The sequence below is a fragment of the Silene latifolia genome, chromosome X (assembly GCF_048544455.1).
Source record: "Silene latifolia isolate original U9 population chromosome X, ASM4854445v1, whole genome shotgun sequence".
Taxonomy (NCBI): Eukaryota; Viridiplantae; Streptophyta; class Magnoliopsida; order Caryophyllales; family Caryophyllaceae; genus Silene; species Silene latifolia.
The window spans coordinates 260,090,162-260,104,257 of NC_133537.1; positions in this window are offsets into that span (position 1 = coordinate 260,090,162).

The window sequence follows — 14,096 nt, forward strand, 5'->3', positions numbered from 1 at the left end:
TGCGTGCATTACATAATATGCAAACATATCAGGCACGTATCAAACGAGCCTTCAACAAAGGGGTTAAACCAAGGAACATCAAAGAAGGGGACTTGGTCCTCAAATCAATTAGAGCTCTTTTACCTGTCGATCCACGAGGAAAGTTCAAACCCAACTGGGCCAGACCATTTCTAGTCAAGTCCATACTTCCAGGGGGTGCAGTTAGGATCACAGACTTAGATGGGAATGAATTTGCCAACCCGACAAACCTCGACCAATTGAAACGTTACTATGCCTAGAATAGGAACAAAACGCGCCTCCCGTAACCCCACGTGTCGCTTCTGTGGCACGAAATAAATGGCCCCTGGCCAAGCTAAATAAAGCTAATGTCACCTTGCTCTTGCATTTTGACAATTGGTCATCCTCATATCATCAAATAAATTGAATTGCACTTTAGGAGTAAGTAAAAAGCTCATGCTTATTTTCTAGTTCGCTACAAGCTCTTGCTTAGAAAAATTATTCTTTTACGTTTACTTGAACTACGCGCAAGGGTTTGATTTCATTTTTTAAATGAATACGTAGGCAATCCTTCACAGGATACAACCCATTTATTTTAAATGTAAATAGAAGGATATTTGCATATGCATTTGGAATTCGACAAGAATAATAATAGAAAATCCCAAAGGTTTCATAACCAATCAACCTCTTTTATTTCATTTCTTTTAATAATAATACGCTACATAATAGAAACAAAATAAAAAATAAAAAAATAAAAAAAGGCTAGGATTTTAAAAACCCCACCTTCGTATTACAATTAATAAAAATAAAAATAATAATAATAATAAATAATAATAATAAAGACTCAGGCTATTCCTCCATTTTCCCTTTGCCTTTGTCATTTTTATCATATTTTTTGTCTCGACCTCGAGCCGGACGCTCTTGCGCCACTTCCGACCTAATCACCAACGGTCTCTCTCGTGGTCTTGCCTTGCCATTCTTGTCAACCACCTTTTCCACGGCAGGAGAAGTCTTCGGTTTCTTCGAAGGATGAACAACTCGAAACCCGGCTTCTTCCTCTCCCCTAGTCAGATGCTTCTCTTTCTCCTTCTCCACATCACGAACCTTGTAGTCAACAGGCTCGTGCTTCCTCAATCTCTAGCGCTCCTCCGGAGTAGTATCTTTCCTCCACCGCAAGTAGGAATCAGATACCCATAAAGCACTAACATAAGAATTCAAGAACCACATGTTCCTTTGAGCCCATTTGATGGCCTATTCTCTTCGGAATCGTCTGCTTCAATCCAACCTGCCTCATCAACCTCTCCGGGAAGATGCATATCATGAACTCCAAGCCAGGAATGCGCACCGATTGGGTAGGATCCAAGGACGATACTCCAGTGACAGATTTGAGATGCCACCATGGTACGATCCATATAATAACTGGACCGTCATCACTCTTCAGCTTGTTCTCCCAATAGTTGTAGACTCGAGTGAAGTCCACCATGTAAAGCCTAGTCCTCATTGCAATGGATCGAGCATGATAAGCAGGAATATTAACTGGGGGCTTGATCAATCGAAGACGTTCCATAAGCCAAACCTACCAAAAGCAGGCATTAGAACATTAAAAAAAAAAAAACAAAAAAGAAAAAAAAACAAAAGAAAAAAAAACAGAGAGAAAAAGAGTTCTTTTACCTGCAATATGATGGGACTTCCTAAATAAGGAATGTCACGGTTGGCTTTTCTGTTATCTAACCCCAACAGGGTCTCTCCTAAACACAGGCAAGCTGGGCTCCTGCGCAGCTCCATTTTCTCAATTAAGCTCAAGTAGTGAGGGTCGCCTCTCAAATCCTCATCAACATGCCCTTGAAGGACATATACATGCAGTAGGCAAAATCCGAATGCTCTTCGCCTTGCAACATAGGAAATGGTAGGATCTGCCCTGTTTATGAATCAATCGATAAAGTCCAACATTCGCACTCCTTTAGAGGACACAAGACGGTCAACCTCAGCTCTTGTCAACCCAAGCAAATCTCTGAACTTATTCTTATACCCTTGAGAAGTAGAGGGCATAGCAGGCAAATGCTCCGGGTCCCAACCACCGATTGCAGCAACTTCTTCGGGAAATGGGCAAATATCACCTCTAGGAAAGGCAAATACGTGATAATTCGGGTCCCAATAATCAAGACAAGCATCTAGGAACAGTTTGACTACCTTGACCAACTTCAAACTCAAGATCGATCCAAAATTATAGGCACCCATATCGTGTTTTTCCACATTAGAAAACTCATTTGTCCACTCTTTCAGACGGATTTCAAGAGTATTCATGATGTATGAGCTTTTATGTAATAAGACGAGAGAAAGACGGAAGAATTATGTGAATAAAACCTCCCTCGACGTCTATATTTATACTAAAAGCTGTTTCCTAAAATCGCCGGACGGACACACTCGGGGAACAGCGCAACACTGCCGCGCCTCTTCAAAGAGACGCGCCTCCGCCGCGCCTCTTCCTCGGCCGTTTTTTCGTGATTTTCCGCGTTGGATCTTTCCTAATTCCTCCAAGAATAATTTCCTATTCATATGGGTTATTGTTTTGGAAAATCCGTCAAATTACCATGTTGCGCGTTTCCTAAATTCCGCGGGCACGCATTTCGAGGCAATATCGGCATTTTCGTCATTTCAGCAAACTTACACATTCCTTTTTATATTTCTTTTTTGGGGAATCATTTCACCAATTTAGATATTCATTTTCAAACTTACACATTTTCTTTTAATTTTATTTTTTTGGGAATCATTTCACTCCCATTACATTTCACATTTCAAACTTATATGTTTATACTTATTTCTTTTTTTAGGGGGTAACCCTCCCTACCGTCCAGTAATTTTCAGTAAATTTTTTGCTTTTTCGACTCTTTGTCTTGCGCTAATTTAGGCCATGTGTACAAATATGTGTTTTATAAGCAATCTCTGTGTACATTTCGAGAGCTGACGGCGTAAACCGTCATCTACCAAACCTGTTCAAAGCTAACCTGCAGGTACAAACAAGGCAACCCAACAGCAAAGGCACTCAGGCCATCATATACAACCAAAAAGGGAATATGTACACCAGCCTGGGGGCTCGAGCCCGAAACAAAAGGCATAAAGTGCAAAATAAAGGTTCCAAAATGTACAAAATGTATAAAGTACAACAACAAAAACCATAAAGAACAACAAACTACAGCTGGTCGCCGCCTAGCTCAGTGACTCTCGCCTCGAGAGCAACGATCTCGGCGTCGCGGACCTCTAGCTCCCTCAGCAGGCGAGCTGTCTCCTTCCGGGACTGGGCAAGCTCTCGCTCCAAGTCACGCACCCTCTGAAAACGACAAGAATTGCCTCACGTCAATCATTTCAAACACAAGGAAAGTTAGAAAGTTCGAAAATGAAGTAAACGGAAGGTTCATACCTGACGTCCTCGACCGCCAGCAAGTGCCTCGATGGCAATAGCTCGTAGCCGGTTAGCTACCCTCCACAAAGCCACGAACCGGGATGGCGCAACCTACATTTCAAGGATCCTCAATAAGTTGATAGGCTTAAACAAATGTATTCTTATACGGAAGCTAATTAAATCAGGGAGCATACCCTCCGAATTAGATGCTACCACTCGTCTAGACCAGCATCTCTCACCACCGCATCGAAGTCGCGAAGCTCTGAGATCGTCGTCATCCCCGTCGCGTCAGTGTACTCGAGGGTCTCAGGGTACGCTGGAGGCTTGATGCTCGCCACCTCAACCTCCTGCAAAATCCAAATGGTTTTCATTAATTGATGATCATTTATCATGTTTTCATGTCAATTGAAAGGGAATAAAACACTTATCACGACTGGCCAGTACGCCAGCCTCCCGTAGAGGAACGTCGAGTAGTCCTCACCAGGAAGAAGGAGGGCATCGCCACCGATGCCAGCTAAGTCAGCCTCCCTCTCAGCATCAGAAGGCTCCCTGAACATCGTCCGAGGAGGATCGATGGGAACCGGCAGGACATCTCGGGAGCACTGACGAGCCAAGCGCTCGCCCAAGTACCACACAGGACCGATCGACGTCCTCAAAAGCAACCGGCTCGAGCTCCTAGGTCGAACAACCTCAGCCACAAAAGGAGGAGCGCCAGTGTAGTCCGCCCAAGGCCTAGGCACCCACTATGAAAAGTAAACAAGAGGTCATTCATATGATCGGTTCCGAAAGGAAGCAATGAAAAGTAAACAAAGAAAAGTGGCTCGAAGATACTCACGCCGTCCAGCTGCAGAGCGTTCACCTCCCATCGACAGGCGTCGTGGAAGGAACGCCGACTCCTCGTGCGACACATCACCCAATCCCTCAGAACGGGATAGCCCTTCTCCACCAGCTCCGTCCTCTTGGGCGCGAGGCCCAAAAAGTAGGAGTAAACCCTCGTGCCCCAAGTCGGAAAGGAATGGAAGAAGCTTCGTCGACAGCCTCTCTCCCTTGTCTCCGAGGTAGAGCGAAGACAAAAACCACCAGAGCCACAAACGAGCTCTCTGCTCTGCAGTGCAGGGAGGAGGAGTCGTATCCCTCCCGTCGATCACCACCATCGCCGGTCTCTTCCCAGCAAAATAATCCCGAACATAGGAACTAGCCACCAACCCGGGCACCGCGGCAGCCTTCGGCATCAAGTTCCAGCCGATCAAGCTCCTAGCCTCAGCCGAGTCTACCCTCATGGCTGTCTCCGGCCACGCCGCCACCTCAGTCCCGCACGGCAAGCCAGAAATCATGCCGTAGTCCTCCAACGTGACCCCAACCTCACCGAAAGGCATGTGAAAAGTAGAGGTCGTATCCCAAAACCGATCCAGGAAGGCTCGAACCAGGCTAAGGTTAGCCTGAATCTTCCTCCTCGTGATGTCCCTCCAAGCCTGTACCAAGGCACCAAGCTCTCCTTGCTCGATGATGGCCCACTCCTCTGCTGACAATTTCTCATAGGCCCCCATCATCGTCGTGTAACCCGATAATGACCTGATGTTCCCGGCCTCCGATTTTGATTCAAACCAAGAGCTATCTTTAGCTCGAATGAAAGGGAAAATGAATAGCAAATAGAAATGAAAGAAGATGAATGAAAGAGTGATGAATTCGAGTTACAAAGCTCTTCACCGTCTGTGGGAGGGTGACCCTCTCGCAGACCCCCGGATGAGGTGTGCCTTTGTCCCAAGTCTCAGCCCACTCTGGTGCTCCCCTCAGCTGGTGACCACCTCGTCCGACGTTGGCCCGTCTCAGGGCCTCCTCCTCCTCAACAACCTCCTCCTCGATGACCTCGTCCTCAATAGCTGCCACTGCGGCAGTGAAAGCCTGCTCTAACGCCTCCTCAAGCATACAAGAAGGGTCAAGAGCTGTGTCCACGTCCATGGGAGCTCTCCCTGACGTAGAAGCCTCATCACCTGCAAAATTAAAGTGAATTTAGGTCGCGTCAAGTGACGACAAGCCTTAATTAGGGGATTTTCGAGTTTTCGGAGCTCCGAAATCGTTCTTTTCTCGCCATCTTTGGCCAATTTTGCCACAAACCCGTCCGCTTATGTGGTAATTTGGGTCAAGTCAAGCCTAAGTTGAAGCCTAGTCATGGGTTCGATTCGAAATTTCGACAGCATTTCGTTATAACGACGATTATGCCCTAAAAAAGTGTCCTGAAAAAGCTGTCACAAATCAAAATTCTGAAATGGTAGGAAGTTTACCCATCATACAAGGATTCCAAATACTAAATTGTATCGCGAATGGGCAATCCTAAGGCTATTTTTGAAGCAATATACGGTTTAGTTGTGAGACCGTCTCAATTTCACTCAAATGCTCAAAACTCAACGAAAATTCAAAATGAATACATGGTTACGATCCTTATAATACCAATTATCCATTTGGAAGGTGAATTTACAAGGCAAAATCATTTGGGGAAAAGCCCCAAATTTTTCGACATTTAGGGTTGAAAACCCTGATTTTGTCGATCCAATTTGATCAAATACGGAAGATTAATGCAAGATTAATACACATACCTCGATTAGTCATGATAAATGCAAGCTTTTGATCGATATTTAGCAAGAAATGGTTGGAATTTGAGAGAATATTTGAGGTTTTATTGTTTCGAAATTATGAAGACAATCCCGTGTTTCATCGAGTTTTTACTCAGAAAAGCCACATTCAGGAAAAGACGCAGCAGGTGCTGCGCCTCTTCCAAGAGACGTAGCTCTTGCTGCGCCTCTTCCTCAGTTTCTCTCCAAATGAATTTTTGAAGATTCGTTATAAGTTCGTTATTCGTGGGCCCATCTTTGGTGCGCCTCTTCCTTGATGCCACACAACGTATATTTGGTTCATTTGACATTTGTTCTTCGCCCGGACCCGTATTTCCAAGCCAACTGCCAACTGCCATAATATTTATCCTTTTACCAAGACTTTTCTTGCCACAACGAGAGAATATTCTTTGATAGGTGTTTCGACATGCCTCTATTCTGTTCCCCCAAAGAGAGTACACAGACAGCCAATCGCCCCTCTCGAGACATGGAGATCAGTTCCCAATTATGTTTCTCCGACGAGAGTGCACGAACAGACATTTTCCCCTCTCAACACGTGGAGATCAACATCGACCCGAGCAGATTGCTCCTAGCAGTTCCTGACTACGTCCTGCTGCCTCTTCCAATATCGCGTTTTATTTCCTCTTGAGATATGATCTCTTCTTATGGCTGGCGAGCCTCCATACGTAGTCTAATGGACTTTAAACGACCCTCCCCGGTAGTCGACAGACTCTAAAATGTTCCCGACGACGGGTCCTTGGCTCAGACCCCTTGAGCCGCCTCGCGTCGCCATAGTCGTCAGGTTGTAATCTTCGATTGACCTGATGGCTATACTTTGACTTTCGCATTGTCCAAGCCTCAGTCAAAGTGGGGGCTCTGTAGATACCTCATTTATACACCTCCCGCAAACCACCCTGTGATGATTGGGCCGTATGTTTGGTACACGAAATGATTTGTGACAGTTTGTAAGTCTATCATCAAGTGATCGCTCAAACACTTGTGTCTACCTCATAGTCGCCATCTACGCGTCGATACGGGCGTTTTGGCAGTAATTAGAGTACATTTGGAGTCCGGGTCAAAAACTGTCTTCATTTTCTAATAACCATTTAAAATGCCGAGTCAGAATGTTCTGGAACGTTCCGGATATTTCTATTCCATATATTTTCCAATCTTTTGATATTTGGTAACATATATCCTGAGATTAACATATAAAATAGTAAGGGAATAAGATTAATCCGCTATTCCATAATAGAAACACGGAAATATTTCTTCCGCAGGAGGAAACCACTGAGGAAAAGACGCAGCAGGTGCTGCGCCTCTTCCAAGAGACGCAGTGCTTGCTGCGCCTCTTCCTCAGTCCTTTTCTCCGTATTTTTCGTATCTTTTTGGGATTCACTTCCAAAGTTTCTCCGAAAACCCTAATTTCCTCCGTGTGATTAGTATAAATAGAGACCTTTGGTCTCACATATTTCTCACGCGAGTGTCCGCCCTTCTCTTCTCTCTTTGCATTCTAGACCACGTTCTTACTTTTTGGCGTCTACGTGCTTGAACTTTCGACCACGTAAGCTCAGATCCTTCTGAGTACCAGCCTCGTTTTGCATGACCGACCAATTTGACCAACTCCACAATCAATCAACTTAATCAATCTTATTCGTTTTCCTCCTAGAGGGCACTTTCGTCGTACATTCGAGTCGAGCATCATTAAACGTTAACTTAGTCAATCTCGTTTCGTCAAACATGTAAGTCTGAGGGTGTAAATCCTTCTTTTATTATTGTTTTTTATTTATTGTAATCACAATTGTAAGATTTATGTCGAAAATACACTTAAAACCGATTTGTAAAACCATGTTTTAAAACCCTTTTCACGGATTATCAGAAGACAACCGTCGAGAAAGGACGCAGCACCTGCTGCGCCTCTTCGTGAGGCTGCCGCAGTTCCTGCTTCCTTTCTTCTTCCTTTGTCTTCTGTTTGTCTATTTGTTTGGTTTCGTCTTGAATTGTTCATCGTTCTTTAACATGATAATTTGAGTATAATAATTTTAACATGTAAATCTTTATTATTTAATTCATCTTTTAAAATTTCTGACTTAAATCCCTTATAGTTCATATTTGCGGGTTTTCGTCATTAAAATCAATTCGGGTTTTTAGAGGTTCGATTCATTAATATTGAGTCTCTGGAATTCACCATTGATATATTTTCATCTGTTTATCGTCACCATCATTAGTTCGTCATTAATAACCTGTTTAACCTAATTAATTTATTTAGTTTGTTTAATTCTCATAATTAATCCTAATTAATCTTGTATATAATTCATCCTAATTAGTTTTATCCCGTGTTTAATTGTTTTTATGAGCTCATTCACATGTAAATAATCTGTTAATCACTTATATCCGAGTCAAATATCATTAATCAAGCATTAAAATCACCAACGAACATTAACAATTTGCAATTCCGGCTTCACATCCAAAACTGAGCTTAGGAACAGATGCAGCAACTGCTGCGCCTCTTCCAAGGGACGCAGCTCTGCTGCACCTGTTCCTTGTTGAGTTCTGTCTCTAAACTCTCGTTGTTGCCTTGACCTAGTTTATTAGTTTACGTATTTAATTAACTATTAATCGTATTATCACCTAATTTCTGTTTGTTTATTTATTTATTCTTTCTTTTCTAAAAATTATCCGTTTTAGATGTATTTTCGACATGAATCAATTAATCCAATGTAATTATTGTAATTTTCTTTATTTTATTTATTTCTTTATTTATTTGCTTGTATGCTCTCACATGTAATCAATTTAAATTCCTAAATCGACTCAATTGTATGTTAAATTACATATTTCACCGACTTAGTATTAATTCTCACATGCTATGATTAATCTAATGAATGTTGCATTGCATGCATATAAATCGACAACATATCGAGTATAGACAATTTCCCTAATCATTAGTCGAGGCCGCTATCGTGGCGGGCGGGATTAGGTGTTCGATCAAAAGAGCTTCCTAATACATACCCTCACCCCTTACTCCAGATCTCTATGAACATCCGTGTTCATTGGCATCCACGAGAGTCATTCTAGACATAAAATGCTAAGGGTAATGAGTTCTTGGTGTTCATGTCACTACTTTGTGTCTTGACATGGCACGAAGTATTCGAACGGTTTCCAATTTTTCACAATAAATTGGTGGCGACTCCACAAATGCACAAGAAAAGCTTGTTTCGCTTTTCGCCCCGTGGGCCCGCGTCCACACTAGGGTTTTGAATTTTTAACCTAGTTTTAGGTTTTTTCTACTCCTATAAATACCAAAGTATTTCATTATAAAAGGTAAGACACTTATTTGAGAAAAACCTTTGCAAAAATCTTAAGCATATTTCGAATTCAATTTCTTCATATTTGCAATTATTTTCGAAACCCTAATTGTGCCTAAAGCAAAAAAAAAAAAACGTGTGCCTCTCATTTGTCAATCATTCTCGTTATCTCATTAATAGGATAATAGTACTCATTGTATTCATACTCGTTTATTAACGTGAACACTAGTAGAATCTAGTAGTACTTTCTTATTAACGTAAGATAGAAATCGAGTATTTAACGATACTCAAATCGAGTTACAACTATAGTTAGTTGTACGAGTTAGATTGATAAGTTTGTAATCCGTAGGAAGGTACTAAAGTTATTAATCGAGAATAGTGGACGTAGGTTTCGACTTGTGAAACTGAACCACTTCAAAATTTCGTATGTCTTCTTTATTTACGCATTTATTGTTTCATTATCACACATACGATAAATTAATTATACGAGTTTAATTAATAAACATCGAGTAATTAATAAATTATCAATAAATCGAAAAAGTGGGCAACAGTTCTATATACTCAATTCACCCCCCTCTTGAGTATATCTTTATATTGACTCTACAATGGGTATAAGAGCCCCGTGCTCTTGATAGCCTAATAGCTAAGGGTTGATCTACTATTTCGTTACTTTATTTTTCCGCTGCTATATACGTCTGAAATGGATTCCAAATACCTCAAATGTCCCGTCTTTGATGGGAAGAATTATGGTTTATGGAAAAACATGATGACACACTAAATTAAAGGTATTGATTGGGAATGTTGGAGAATCGTTAAGAATGGTCCTATCAAAATTTTGGTAGGAACAACTGAAGGCCCTTCCTATGAGAAAAAGGAAGAAGACTATGTCGAGGCTGACTACAAGAAGGCAAAAAAATTTCAAAAGCGATAAGTCTACTACAAAATGATGACTTCAATTGAATTCGATCGCTTTTCTTCTTGTACGACTGCCAAGGAGATATGGGATGGTTTGGAATTGGCCTATGAAGGAACGTCCATTGTTAAGAAAAATCGTATTGATCTTTTAATACAAAAATACGAACTATTTTCTATGGAGCCTAATGAGACACTTGATAGCATGTCAACACGGATTTTAAGCATCATAAATGAACTAAAAAATCTAGGTCGCACTTTTTCGACTGAAGACATAGCTAGAAAATTTCTTAGGAGCTTAACAAAAAAATGGCGTCCCAAGGTCACTGTTATGGAGGAATCTCGTGATCTCACTAACCTCTCATATCAAGAACTCATTGGAGCCCTAATGGCTCATAAACTCACTTTAAATGTTGATGAAGCAGAAACGAGCACTCGAAAGAGTATGGTGCTCGCAAGTGAAAACAATGAGTCTGATCTAGAGGATGAAACTGTGTTGTTTGCCAAACATTTTAGAAAGAAAGTTTTCAATTTTAAACTAAATAAAACGCTCAACAACAATAGGTCTTCTAACAAAAAGTCTTCTGATTCGAAAAAATATTTTGCAAATAGAGGTTGCTTCAAGTGTGGTGATTTTAATCACATGATCAAAGATTGCCCCACATGGAAGAAAATAAAAGACAAAACCCAGAGAGACAAAACAAACAAAGAATTCAAGCAAGTCATGATGGCTTCATGCTAGGGAGATCTAGATACAGAGGATGATGAGGAATCCGAAGATGAAGAAGTCGCAAATCTATGCTTAAGCAATATAAGTTTAGATATTGATAATGATTCAAGTTCAGAATTCTGTTTCATGGGAGAATCCGAATCTAATGAAGATGAAGATGAGGTAAGTTATCTTGAACTTAAGAAACAAGTTAAGAAATTATCCAAAAGCGCTTTAGTTAAGTATTTTGAACAATCGGTGGATCATTGTCATGAGTAAAGTCTTGAGTTAAAAGATTTAAAAGAGCAAATAATGGACATTGCTGAAGAAAATGATTTGCTTAAAGCAAAAGCCAAGAAATTTAAATCTAAAGCTACCGTTGATGATACTCAAGCTTTGAATTCAATGGCAAATGAGAAGAAGGCTCTTGAATCTAAGGTTATAGCTAATGAAGCTATAACCAAAGAGCAGAAACTCAACATTAAGCAACTTCAAGCCAAGGTTATAGCTAATGAAGCTATAACCATGGAATTGAAGAAACTTAATGAACTTCAAAAAACCGAGATTTCAGCCAAGAATGGTACAATCTCAGATCATAAAAAGGAAATTGATTTTCTTAATAAGCAACTAAATGAAAAGGAGATTAATCAAGCAAATATCTCAAAACAATATGAAGAGAAAATTGTTAAATTAAATAAGCAATTAAATAATCTCCGTGAAGGTAGTTCCTCTACGGAAATTAAGATTGATCATACAAAATGCAATGAAGAAATTCAATCTTTAAGAGAACTACTTCTTCATGCACGTAAGGTTCACGATAAATGGGAAGGAAGTACAAAGGTATTAAACTTCTTAACAGAACAATCCGATAACAATATGAAAATAGGATTAGGGCATGAATGCTATGGTCGCATGAATCACTCTAAATGCAAGGCTACTCCCTCAGATCGAGATTTTAGAAAACGAAAGTACGCTGACTTACCTGGGTACTTAATTTGTACTTATTGTGGTGATAAAGGTCATATAAAGGTTAGTTGTGTAAAACATGCACACGATATTCGGAAAAATGTTGAAACCCACAAAGCATGTGAAGTAGTAGTTGAAGACGATTACTCTACCGTTGATGAACCAAACGATAATGAAGAACGAAATAATGAGTTTCAATGGTTTTATGATACGAGTTTTGATTTTCAAAGCAAAAAGAATGTTCCTAAACAAAACACAAATGAAACATCTAAAACTTAAACGAATAACATTAAGAAGTCTAGCTCTAATCATAGAACACCGCAAAAGAAAAGGATCGTTAGACAAATTTGGGTTCGGAGAGACTTAGTTTATAGAGAAACTAACATCAAAGGACCCAACTTAGCTTGGGTACCTAAAAATTGCCTCTAAATTATTTTGCAGATCGTTGTGAAAGAGAACAATAAGTGGTATCTTGACAGCAGATGCTCAAGACATATGACTGGAGACAAAAATCTATTTCTTTTACTCAAACCTTTTAATGGCGGCAAGGTTACCTTTGGAGACAATAAGAAAGGTAAAGTAGTAGGAATTGGCAAAATAGGTATTTCTCCTTCTCTTGCAATTAGTGAAGTATACCTTGTAGAGGGTCCAAAACATAACTTACTAAGTATCTCACAATTATGTGATAAGGGCAACAAAGTCGTCTTTCACTCATATGGTTTTCGAATCATAATTGAGGGAACTAGTAATGTTATCCTTAGAGGACAAAGAAAGAGAAATGTATACATGATTGACTTAAATGCTATTCCTACTAACTCTTTTACATGTATGAAAGCAATTCTAAATGATCCATGTTTGTAGCATAAGAGGTTTGTATACATAAGTTCAACCATTTTAAACAAACTCAAAAGATGGGACTTGGTAGAGGGATTACCCACAATCAAGTTCGATCAAGAAAGCTTATGTGACTATTGTGCTCGTTGTAAACATGTAAGATCATCTTTTAAGCCTAAAAGAGTGATTAGCACAAACAATCCTTTGGAACTGGTGCACATGGATCTATGTGGACCAATGAAAGTAAGAATTAGAGGCGGATCAAGGTACATATTTGTTTTGGTAGATGATTACTCGAGGTACGTTTGGCCTATCTTCTTAAGCTCTAAAGATGAGACTTTTGATGAATTTGTTGTACTAATGAAGCTTGCTCAAAACAAATATAAACACAATCTGGGCTCTATTCGTATGGATCATGGCACTGAATTTGATAACAAAGCGTTTATTGAATATTGTAGTGAGAATGGGGTAGAACACAATTTTTCTGCACCACGAACCCCACAACAAAATGGTGTTGTTGAACGTAGGAATAGAACACTGGAAAATATGGCATGAACCATGTTATTATGTAGTGGTTTGCCAAGAAGCTTTTGGGCAGAAGCTGTTAGTACTACTTGTTATGTACACAACCGTGCTATGATTAGACCAATCATTAAGAAAACTCCTTATGAATTACTTAGAGGACGTAAGCCAAACATATCATATCTTCATTGCTTTGGGAGCAAATGTTATGTCCACAATAATGGCAAAAATCGTTTAACTAAATTTGATCCTAGAAGCGATGAAGCGATATTTGTTGGTTACTCTAATCATAGCAAGGCATACAAAGTTTTCAACAAAAGAACTCTATGTATAGAAGAAAGCGTACATGTTATTTTTGATGAAAATAATATGTTTGATAAGGCTGAACAGGATGAGGATGAAGATATGAATGAACCTGACTTCCATCTTTCTAGAGATGATCCTCCAGAGTTAGAAGAAGAAGAAGAAAAAGAAATCGAAGGTACAAATGATGAATTAGGAAATCCTTCAAATGAGAAAAATAAGAGAACTGAAACAATAGTTGATGATACTATTGATTCTTCTCAAAAAGAAAAATTGGAATCTACGGTTATAACTAATGAAGCTAAAACCACAAATATAGATCCCATGGTTGTAACTGAATCTACTATAACCGAAGGGTTGGATTCAAGGGGAGCCAATTCTAACTCATTTAAAGAAGGAGAACCAAGTTCACATGATGATGTACCTGAAAATTCCAAAAAGTGGAAATACAGGGGATCACACCCTATGGAAAGTATACTTGGACGTTTGAACCAAGGAGTTCAAACTCGAAGGAAGTTGAACAACTTTTGTTCATTCTACTC